We start from the raw sequence: 10,963 nt of genomic DNA, 5'->3' as shown, positions 1-10,963 counted from the left end.
TGAATATCCCAATACAGCTGAAGCACAAGAAAACAACCTTGAACCCAACTTTAGGAAGATGATAGAGGTCTTTGAGAAGAAATGAACAAATCCCTTAAAGAAATCCAGGAAAACACAAACAACCGGGGGAAATGAATAAGCCCCTCAAAGAAAGCCAAGAAAAAAAAACAAACAGCTGAAGTCAATGAATAAAACTTTCCAAAACCTGAAAATGAAAGTAGAAGCACTAAATAAAACACAAACAGGGAATTCTGGGACTGGAAAATCTTGGTAAACAAACTGAACTACAGAAGCAAGCCTCACCAACAGAATACAAGAGATGGAATAGAGCGTGTCAAGCATTGCAGATATGGAAGAAATAGATACATTGGTCAAGGAAAATGTTAAATCTAAAAAATTCCTGATGCAGCACATCCAGGAAATCTTGGGCACTATGAAATGATCAAACCTAAGAATAATGGGAATAGAAGGAGGATAATCCCAACTGAAAAACCCAGAAAAAAATTATTATTATTTTATTATTATTATTATTGTGTTTTCAAGACAGGATTTCTCTGTGTAGCCTTGGCTGTCCTGGAACTCACTTTGTAAAGCAGGTTGGCCTCAAACTCAGAGATCCACCTGCCTCTGCCTCCTGGGCGCTGGGATTAAAGGCATGCGCCACTACTGCCCAGTGTCCCAGAAAATATTTTTAACAAAAATCATAGGAGAAAATTCTCCTAACATTAAGAAAAATGTGCCTATAAAGGTACAAGAAGCTAACAGAACATTAAGCAGACTGGACCAGAAAAGAAAGTCCTCTTTCCACATAATAATCAAAACACTAAACATACAGAACAAAGAAAGAATATTAAAAGCTGCAAGGGAAAAGAGCAAGTAGCATTTAAAGGCAGACATATTAGAATTACACTCCACCTCTCAAAGGACACTCTACAAGCCAGAAGAGCCTGGACAGATGTCCTGCAGACTTGAAGAGATCACAGAAGCCAGCCTAGATTGCTAGACCCAGAAAAATTTTCAATCAATATGATGGCAAAAACAAGATAGTTCATAACAAAGTCAAATTTAAACAATATCTATTCACAAATCCAACCCTACATAAGGTACTAGATGTGAAACTCCAACCCAAGGAGGTTAACTACACCTGTGAAAAAAACAAGCAAATAATCTCATACCAGCAAAACCAAAAGAAGGGAAACACACACACACACACTACCACCAACAACAAAATAACAGGAATTAAAAGAAATTATTTGTTAATCTCTCTCAATATCAATGGACTCAATTCCCCAATAAAAAGACATGGACTAGCCAGGCAGTGGTGGTGCATGCCTTTAATCCCAGCACTGGGGAGGCAGAAGCAGGTGGATCTCTATGAGTTCGAGGCCAGCCTGGTCTACAAGAGCTAGTTCCAGGACAGGCTCCAAAGCTATAGAGAAACTCTGTCTCAAAAAACAAACAAACAAACAAACAAAAACTGGATTTCAACAACAACAGAAACAACACAAAGTCTACAAACTTATTAAAACTAAATAACTCTCTACAGAATGACTACTGGCTGGGTCGAAGAAATTAAAGACTTTGTACAATTCAATGAAAATGAATTCATAGCATACCCAAGCTTATGGGACACAATGAAAGCGGTGCTAAGAGGAAAGTTCAAAGAACTAAGTGCCTACATAAAGAAGCTGGAGAGATCTCATTGCAGCAACTTAACAACACACCTGCCAGCTCTAGAACAACAAACAAACACACCCAAGAGGGGTAGATGACAAAAAATTATCAAATTGAAGGTCAAAATTAATAAAATAGACACAAAGAGAATAATACAAAGAGTCAATGGAATAAAGAGTTGGTTCTTTGAGAAAATCAACAAGATAGACAAACTCTTACCCAAACTAACTAAAAGACACAGAGAGAATATCCAAATTAATAAAAATCAGAAACAGAGAAGGACATAACAAGAGACCCCAAGGAAATTCAAAGAATCATTAAGTCATACTTTGAAAACCCATACTCCACAAAATTGGAAAATCTAAAAGAAATGGACAACTTTCTCGATAGATTCCACTTACCAAAGTTAAATCAAGATCAGATAAACAATTTAAATAGATCTAAAAATAGAAGCAGTCATTAAGTCTCAAAAGAATGAGCCCAGGGGCAGACAGTTTTAGCACAGAATTCTATCAGATTTTCAAAGAAGAGCTATTGCCAAGACTCCTCAAATTATTCCACAAAACAGAAATGGAAAGAGCATTGCCAGATTCATTTTATGAGGTCACAGTCACCCTGATACCCAAACCACACAAAGACTCAACAAAGAAAGAAAATTACAGACCCATCTCCCTCATGAACATTGATGCAAAAGTACTCAGTAAAATCCTTGAAAACCGAATCCAAGAAAACATCAAAAAGATCATCCATCATGATAAAGTAGGCTTCATCCCAGAGATGCAGGGAAGGTTCAACACATGAAAACCAGCAAGTATAATCCACCATATAAACAAACCAAAAGAAAAAAACAAACAAAAAACATGATCATCTCATTAGATGCTGAAAAAGTCTTTGACAAAATCCAATACTCTTTCATGATAAAAGGCTTGGAGAGATCAGAAACCCAAGTGACATACCTAAACACAATAAAGACAACATACAGCAAGCCAACAGCCAACATCAACTGGACAGAAACTCAAAGGAATTCCACTAAAATCAGGAACAAGACAAGGTTGTCAACTCTCTCCATAGCTCTTCACTATAGTACTTGAAGTTCTAGCTAGAGCAATTAAGACAATCAAAGGAGAACAAGGGGATGCAAATTGGAAAGTAAGAAGTCAAAGTACTGCTATTTGAAGATGATACAACCATCTGTTAACTACAGTCCCAGGGGCTATAATCCCCTCTTCTGGCCTCTGGAGGCACTGCACACATTTGGTGCACATACATACAGGCAGATGAAACACTTATAAACATAAAATAAAAATCAATCTTTTTAAAAGTGCAAAACACCAACCTACACTTGTGCTGTTGGAGGAGTCTTTATTTAACAACTGAAGTCTACTGTAAGCTACATCATTAAGAACTTAAGGTGAAAAATGTATAGTGCATTAAAAACAATAAAAAATTCTTTCAGTAAACTTGTTCTGAGTTCTACTTCTGCATCTGTCATTCTGTTACACCACTTCAGTGTATAAGAGCTTGAGGCTCTTATTCTAATTCACAGTAGTACGAGTGGGTTTTTTTGTATGTGTGTATGTATGCATATGTGTTTATGTGCACACATGTGTATGAGGGACAGAGGCCAATATCAGATGTTATTTTAGTTAGGTGTTCTATTGCTGTGAAGAGACACCATGACCATGGCAACTCTTATAGCAGCCTTAGCTGTCCTGTGGGTGCTGGGAACTAAACCCCTGCCCTTTGGAGAAGTGGCAAATGCTCTTAACCACTGAGCCATCTCTTTAGCCTCCTGCTTTACTGAGACAGGTTCTCTCACTTAATCTGGAGCCCGTGGAATGGGAAACACTGGCTGGCTAGGGAGTTTTAGGGCCCTTCCTTTCTCTGTCTCCCCAGTTTAGGATTACAGGTACATACCCTGATGCCAGTCAAAGTGTTTTCAGATTAAGAAAAGAATTCTATGATTTCTGGTTTCCCAAGGGTTTCTACTTATCCCAAGGATTTTATTAGTTTGTTTTTATTTTATTTTGTATTGTGTTTTTGAGACAGGATCTCATGTAGCCCAGGCTAGACCCAAACTTGCTTTGTATGAGAATGACCTTTAACCCCTGATTTTCTTGCCTCTACTTTCCAAATTCTGGGATTACAGGCATGTTCCCCATGTCCAATCAGGAGTTTAATAGAAAGAATTAGGGCTCCCATAACTATTGACAGATGGGAAAACAGATTCACAGATTCATGAAAAATTTTGGCCTGTGTGGTGGCACGCGCCTTTAATCCCAGCACTCGGGAGGCAGAGGCTGGTGGATCTCTGAGTTTGAGGCCAGACTGGTCTACAGAGTGAGTTCCAGGCCAGCCAGGGCTACACAGAGAAACCCTGTCTGGAAAAACAAATTGGCCTGATTCCCAACTGGATCTTTGTAAACTTGCTCAGCAAATGTGTAGGAGTGGCCAGTACAGCCTGGCAAGATGCACAGGATTCAACATCTGGCCACTTGATCTGTTCCACTTAACGTCTCGCCTCTTTGATCTTCCTGATCTCTTACAAGTGTCTTTCATAAGCAGACACCATCCCAGGAGCAGCCAGGACCAGCTTCTGGGAGCCGAAGACTCTGATGATCTTGCAATGTGGGGGCCATGAGTGGAGATGACACAACACCGCATCCCATCAGGTTCCCTTGTTACTTCTTTTTCCGTCCAAATCCAGTGTACTTGCTCATATCCCATCCTTCCCGTTCCTACATCTTCATGCAAAATACCCAGAAAGACTTCTTTTACTTAACCTTAGTTTTTTTTAAGACCTGTTTTTTTTAATTAGTTTCAATTGTGTGTGTGTGTGTGTGAGAGAGAGAGAGAGAGAGAGAGAGAGAGAGAGAGAGAGAGAGAGAGAGAGAGAGAGAGAGGTGGGAGTGTGGGTGTGGTATTGTGGTATGGTGTGGGCATGTATTTGTGTATTGTGTGTTTGTGTGTGGTGTGCCATGTGAGGGGGCTGTGCAGGGCTGTGTGGAGGTGTCGGCAGCAGAGAGCAGAGGATTCAGATCCTCCTAGAGCTGGGGTTACAGGAGGTCGTGAGCTGCCTAACATGGGTGCTGGAAATTGAACTCGAGCTTGGGTTCTCTAGAAGGGCAGTCCATGCTCTTAGCCATGAGGCCATCTCTCCTGCCCCTAGGGAGACTTCTTGGCTGTTTGTCTGCACAGTTCCTAGTCACCCTCTTGTCTGAAAATGTGACCACTGAGCAGGAGCACATGGCGTCTGGGTTTTAGTGATGAGCAGCATTCAGCGGTAGCATATGCTACCAAACTTCCTGGGGTCCTCCTTTCTCTGTCTTGAGTTCTATGAGCACAGGCCTGTCCCACCACACTTGGCTACAGACATGATGTGCATGTATGTGCACACATGTGTTTGCATGTGGAGATCAATCTCCAGTGCTGTGTCTTAGGAGACTTCCAACTCGGTTTTTGAGACACAGTCTCCCACCAAGAGTTATGCTTACTGGTCAGGCTGGTTGACCAGTGAGCCTCAGGGATCTCTCTGCCAAGTGCTCAGATTCTAAGTGCTATATGACACACATGGGTTACACGGGTTCTGGGAATCATCCACGGGTCCTTATGTATGCTCAGCTAGCACTTTACCAGCTGAGTTATTTCTCCAGCCCCTATAGAAATGTTTGGTCTCATGTCATTGGGATTTATAGCGGGACCAGGACAGCATGCTGAGTGGTAGCCATGACCAATGACTTCATTTGTTTACTTCTCTGAGCCATGTGCTGACCACACAGCTGGTTAAACATTGTTTATGAAGGTGTCTGTGGGGGCATTTACAGAAGGGATATACCGTTTGAATTGGTGGACATGCAGAAGGCAGACTCCCTCTACCATAACCCAAAATGTTGGTTGCTATCCAATTTGTAGAGGGCTTGCACTGGCCAAAAGGTCGAGGACACTTGGGTCCCTCAGTCTGATTTAGAACATTTATGCTCTCCTGCCCCTTGAATTCCTGGTCCTCAGGCTCCAGGCTCAGGATGATCTCTGCCACCTCAGCTCTAGGCCCTTGAACTGGCTTTCTGTTTCCAGCTTGTAGACAGGACACTGTGAAACCTCAGAGTCCATGTCTTTGTTAGGGTTCTGTTGCTGTGAAGAGATGCCATGACCATGGCAACCCTTATAAAGGAGAACATTTGTCTGGGACAGGCTCACAGTTTCAGAGGTTTAGTTCATTATCCTCATGGTAAGAAGCATGGTGTCATGCAGGCAGACATGGTGCTGGAGAAGGAGCTGAGAGTTCTACATCTTATCCCACAGGCAACAGAAGCAGACTGTGTGCCACACTGGGCATAGATTGAGCATATGAGACCTCAAAGCCTGTCCAATAGTGACACACTTCCTCCAACAAGGCCACACCTACTTCAACAAGGCCACACCTCCTAATAATGCCACTCCCTATGGTGCAAGCATTCAACCACATGAATCTGTGAGATCATTCCTATCAAACCACTTCACTCCACAAGCAAATGAGTCAGTATCTTTTAGTAAACTCTATGAGTTGTTGAGATGGCTCAGCAAGTGAAGGTCCTTGCTACCAAGGCTGAAGGCTTGAATTTGATCCTTGGACCCCATGTGGTAGAAAGGAGAGAACCAATAGATCTCCACACACATGCCTTGATACCACCACCCTGACTCAGAAGTAAATAAATGTAAAAAGATAAATAAACAAACCTCTGGGGGCTAGAAAGATGGCTCAGTGGTTAAGAGAACTGCTTGCTCTGCAGAAAATCCTGGTTTGATTACCAGCACCTACCTGGTGGCTCATGACCATCTGAAACTCTGGTTCTAGAAGATCTTGGCTCTCGGGGAACGAGACAATCTCATGATGCACAGACATACATGCAGGTAAAACACCCATACACACAATAAATAAGTACATAGATAGACAGACAGACAGATAGATAAGTACACATAGGTGTACCTCCAAATGTTTCTCTGTGAAGCTATACAGGAACTTTAAAAGAGTCTTCAAGTCCTTTTGTACTTAGCACACCAAGCACAGAGGAACGGACTAGGAAGTGTAGCAGATTGGAGAAAGGCCGATGGGTAAAGAGATAAACTCACTACTAGAAATTTCTCAGGAAAATATTAGGATTAGGAAAGAAGTGTGTGTGTGTGTGTGTGTGTGTGTGTGTGTGTGTGTGTGTGTGTATTTCTTTGAAACAGGGTTTCTCTGTAGCTTTGGAACTTGTCCTGGCACTAGCTCTTGTAGACTAGGCTGGCCTCGAACTCACAGAGATCTGCCTGCCTTTGCCTCCTGAGTGCTGGGATTAAAGACATGAGCCACCACCACCTGGCTGTTTATATATTTTATCATCTTGTCTGGGACAATTGTTACTCCATTTGTGTTGTTTGCCTAATAAATGAAAAGCAACAAGGAAATACCAAATAATATGGTTTTTCTCTTACAGAGCCAAATACCCCTCCCAATCTCCAACTCCAGATATGAGGACAGACCTCACAGTTATAAACCTGGGTTACGGGGCTGGAGAGATGGCTCAGTGGTTAAGGAGCATTGCCTGCTCTTCCAAAGGTCCTGAATTCAATTCCCGGCAACCACATGGTGGCTCACAACCATCTGTAATGATGTCTGGTGCCCTCTTCTGGCCTGCAAACATACATACATACAGAATATTGTATACATAATAAATAAATAAATATTAATAAATAAATAAACCTGGGTTACAGTGACTGTACACAGAGACAGGGCATTGGATACAACAATTACAACCTTGTCAATAACAGACGCTCAATGTGAGCAGCACGTGTCTCTGAATATTGAGACAAACAGAAAGTGACAGAGAACACGTGGTCTGCTTGGTTAGATGTTTGTGATCTTGGCCTAGGTGGAGATGGGCTTCGTGGGTCTGGCATTTGAGACTCCGAACTTTAGGTACCAGAGCACACTGTCCTACTTAGCCTGATCCTGAGGACGGGTCTTGCTTGAGACATGGACGCCATATATGAAGGCTGGATCAGTCCACTTCTGCTGAGCAACAAATGATCCTTCCAGTCAGTGTCTTAAAGGAATGCCTGTTCATCACGTCACATCCTCTGCGGGTTACACATCCCTTATCCGGTGGGACACAGGGCTGGGCTCACCTGAGGGCTCAAACGGGGAAAGGATTAACTTTCAAGATCATCCAAGAGGTCCTCCCACCACCCCAGGGAATGACTATAGACCCTCATTCATTCTAGACAAGCATTCTACCACTAAGGTATACCCTTCCTGGTTTCTGTTGTTATTGTTGTTTGGTTTTGTTTCTTTTTGAGAAAAGGTCTTTCTAAGTTGCTGAGGCTAGCCTTGAACTTCTGATCCTCTTGCCTTAGCTTGTTGAGTAGCCACCAGGCCTAGCTGTTAGCTCTTGATGGATCTTACAATTTGTAGAACTGAGGCTCCTGCTCCATATTGTCTTGGTGGAGCTCCTTGCCTTGATACGTGCAAGTTTGCTTTGGCAAAGTCACTAAGGATACAGCTCAGAGGTACAGTATGGGTTCAGAATACTCCAGGAAGCCAGGCAGGGATGGTGAAGGTCTATAATCTCAGCACTCAGGAGACAGAAGGAAGTGGCTCTCTATGAGTTTGAGGCCAGCCTTGTCTACAGAATGAGTTCCAGGACAGCCAGAGCTACACAGAGAAACCCTATCTCAAAAACCAAAACAAACAAACAACAAAATACAAAACCCAAGAGAATAACCCTGGGAGGAAATAGTCTGAGAAAAACCCTAAACTCTGCCCTCCACGACACTGATGAAGCCTTAGCGCCGAGCAAATGTCCAGACGAAACAAGTGGTTGGGTGGGCTAACACAGCTTCAAACACGATGCGGTGGCAGATCTGGTTTCTGTGTTTTGTTTTCTTTTACTGTTTTCTTTTACTTCCCCCACTCATCAGCCAGGTAACACATTGACACCCTAAGTTTTGAGGGTACATACGATGCTACAAAGCCCAGTCATCACACCTGTGAATCTCAGGGGACCCGGAATCATATTTATTTATTAAAGATTTGTTTGTTTTTCTTTATGAGTTTTCTGCCTGCATGTATATCAGGGCGCTTCATGCCTGTTGTCTGAAGAGGCCAGAAGAGGGTAGCAGATCCTCTGGAACTGGAGTTAGGGCTGGTTGTGTGTGGCCGCGTAGGTTCTAGGAACTGAACCTGGGTCCTTCGCTAAAGCAGTCAGTGCTCTTAATCACTGAGCCACCTCCAGCATGTGGATCCTGGTATTTAAAAAAAAAGTCTAAATGGAAACACCTGAATACTGACTAGAAGTAGGGGTTGGAATATATGTGGAAATCATCACATTTGATAAGCACGACCAAGGTACCAGAGCTATAGGGGTGAGGCACAACCCTCCCTCCGTGTCCACAAATTCCTTACCCATAGATTCAAGTAAAGTTGATTGGAAAAAAATATTTGAAAACTGTTCCAGAAAGTTCCAAAAGCAAAGCTAAAATCACCAAGCACGAAGCCCATTCCATCCAGGACAGTGGGACTGTTTTCTGTTGTGTTTCATGTCTGTGTCTTGGTGCTCCCTGCAACAGCTGCAGTGTGTGTGTGTGTGTGTGTGTGTGTGTGTGTGTGTGTGTGTGTGTGTGTTGAGCATGTGCAGATTCAGTCTCATCATCCTCTAGACGACTGTCCAGATGTATGGGGAGGAGGGGTGTGGGCGATGACTGTCCAGATGTGTGGGGAGGAGGGAATGTGGGTGATGACTGTCCAGATGTGTGGGGAGTAGGGAGCGTGGGCTCTGTGACTTGCGTACTTAGGGTTTTCTATGGAGAGGATGGTGTGTAGGCTCTGCAACTTGGGTACTCAGGGTCTTTGGCTACCTCCAAGGTGGTTCTGCAGCCAATGCATGATGGATACCAGGGGACAGCTGTGTCTTATTTCTTGGAAAGGTGGCATGGCATAAAATCTGTAACCCATTTTATAATGGCACAGAAAAAATGCATACATAGCCCTGTGTTATCAGAAAAAAATATAGATCAAGTTATGAGAATATGAAAATACTGTCAAATAGTTTATTAATTTTTTTTTAGAATTTTGCTTTCTTATAAATATTTACAAAGCTACTTATTTTCTCATCTGTTCTTGACTGGGCTGTGTCCTTTCCCCTCGAGCTAACACTGGGCTCACTGAGCATCTGCACTGTGGCTTCTTGTCAAACTGAAAGTGTTAGCACACTTTCAGCTTTCCCTGAAGGGACGTTGCTCCTTCTATATCATATAGATTCTTTTATACATCCTATACTATATAGATTCTTCTATAATCCTATACCATATAGATCTTTTTTACTATTTTGAGAAAAGATTTCTTTGTATAACAGCCCTGGCTGTCCTGGAACTTGCTTTGTAGACCAGGCTGGCCTTGAACTCAGAGATCCACCTGAGCACCTCCATCACCTGGCTACTATTTAGTTTCTATACCACAATCCACTCATGATCCAGGGCCTCTCATGATCTTGTACCCTGGCTGGGCACAATGGCAGATTTGCATTGGGTGTTTCTGGCCAGAAGGGGCCATAGTAGTTTCCAGCAGGAGCTGAACGGGGCAGATCAACACCTTTCTTTCTCCTGGAGAACCTAGCCTGGAGCAGTGAGGTCAAAACTGACCACACAGCAAACTGAGTGGCGTGGAAATCTGGGACAGCTAATCTTAGCTATTCTAGTCTCTACCAGGGCTAAGCAAGGAAATAAGAGATTAGGAATCGGGACTGGGAAGCTAGCAAACAGATTTTGTTCTTAACCATTTCAGACAAAATCTAAATGTTCTTCTGAGTGGATTTTCTTGGCAGGGTATCTACGAATGTTAAAGCAAAACAATCCAAAACCTGAAAACTTGGGGCTAAAGTGTTGGCTCAGCAATTCAAAGCGTGTGGTTCTTCCAGAGGACCCAAGTTCAGATCCCAGCATTCATGTCAGGCAGTTCATAACTGCCTGTAACTCCAGCTCCGGGGGACCTGACACACCCTCTTCTGGCTTCATCAGTTCTCCACAGACACGAGCACAACCCCCGCACAGGCCCCTATATATATCGTATGGATAAAAATAACATACGCCTAAAAATACCCTGAAAAATAAATCGAAAGTTACTGAATTTACTGTGGATCAAAGCATTGAAGTCCACCTGTAAATATTTAACAAGCCCCAGATTTGCCTCGCTCCACACCACACGTGGGGCTGAAACAAGTCATTAAGTGACGCTGCATGTCTTCATATATGCATAGAGCAGTAGAAACAGGTC

The sequence above is a fragment of the Microtus pennsylvanicus genome, chromosome 4 (assembly GCF_037038515.1).
Source record: "Microtus pennsylvanicus isolate mMicPen1 chromosome 4, mMicPen1.hap1, whole genome shotgun sequence".
Taxonomy (NCBI): domain Eukaryota; kingdom Metazoa; phylum Chordata; class Mammalia; order Rodentia; family Cricetidae; genus Microtus; species Microtus pennsylvanicus.
Note: the sequence above shows the minus strand (reverse complement) of the source record.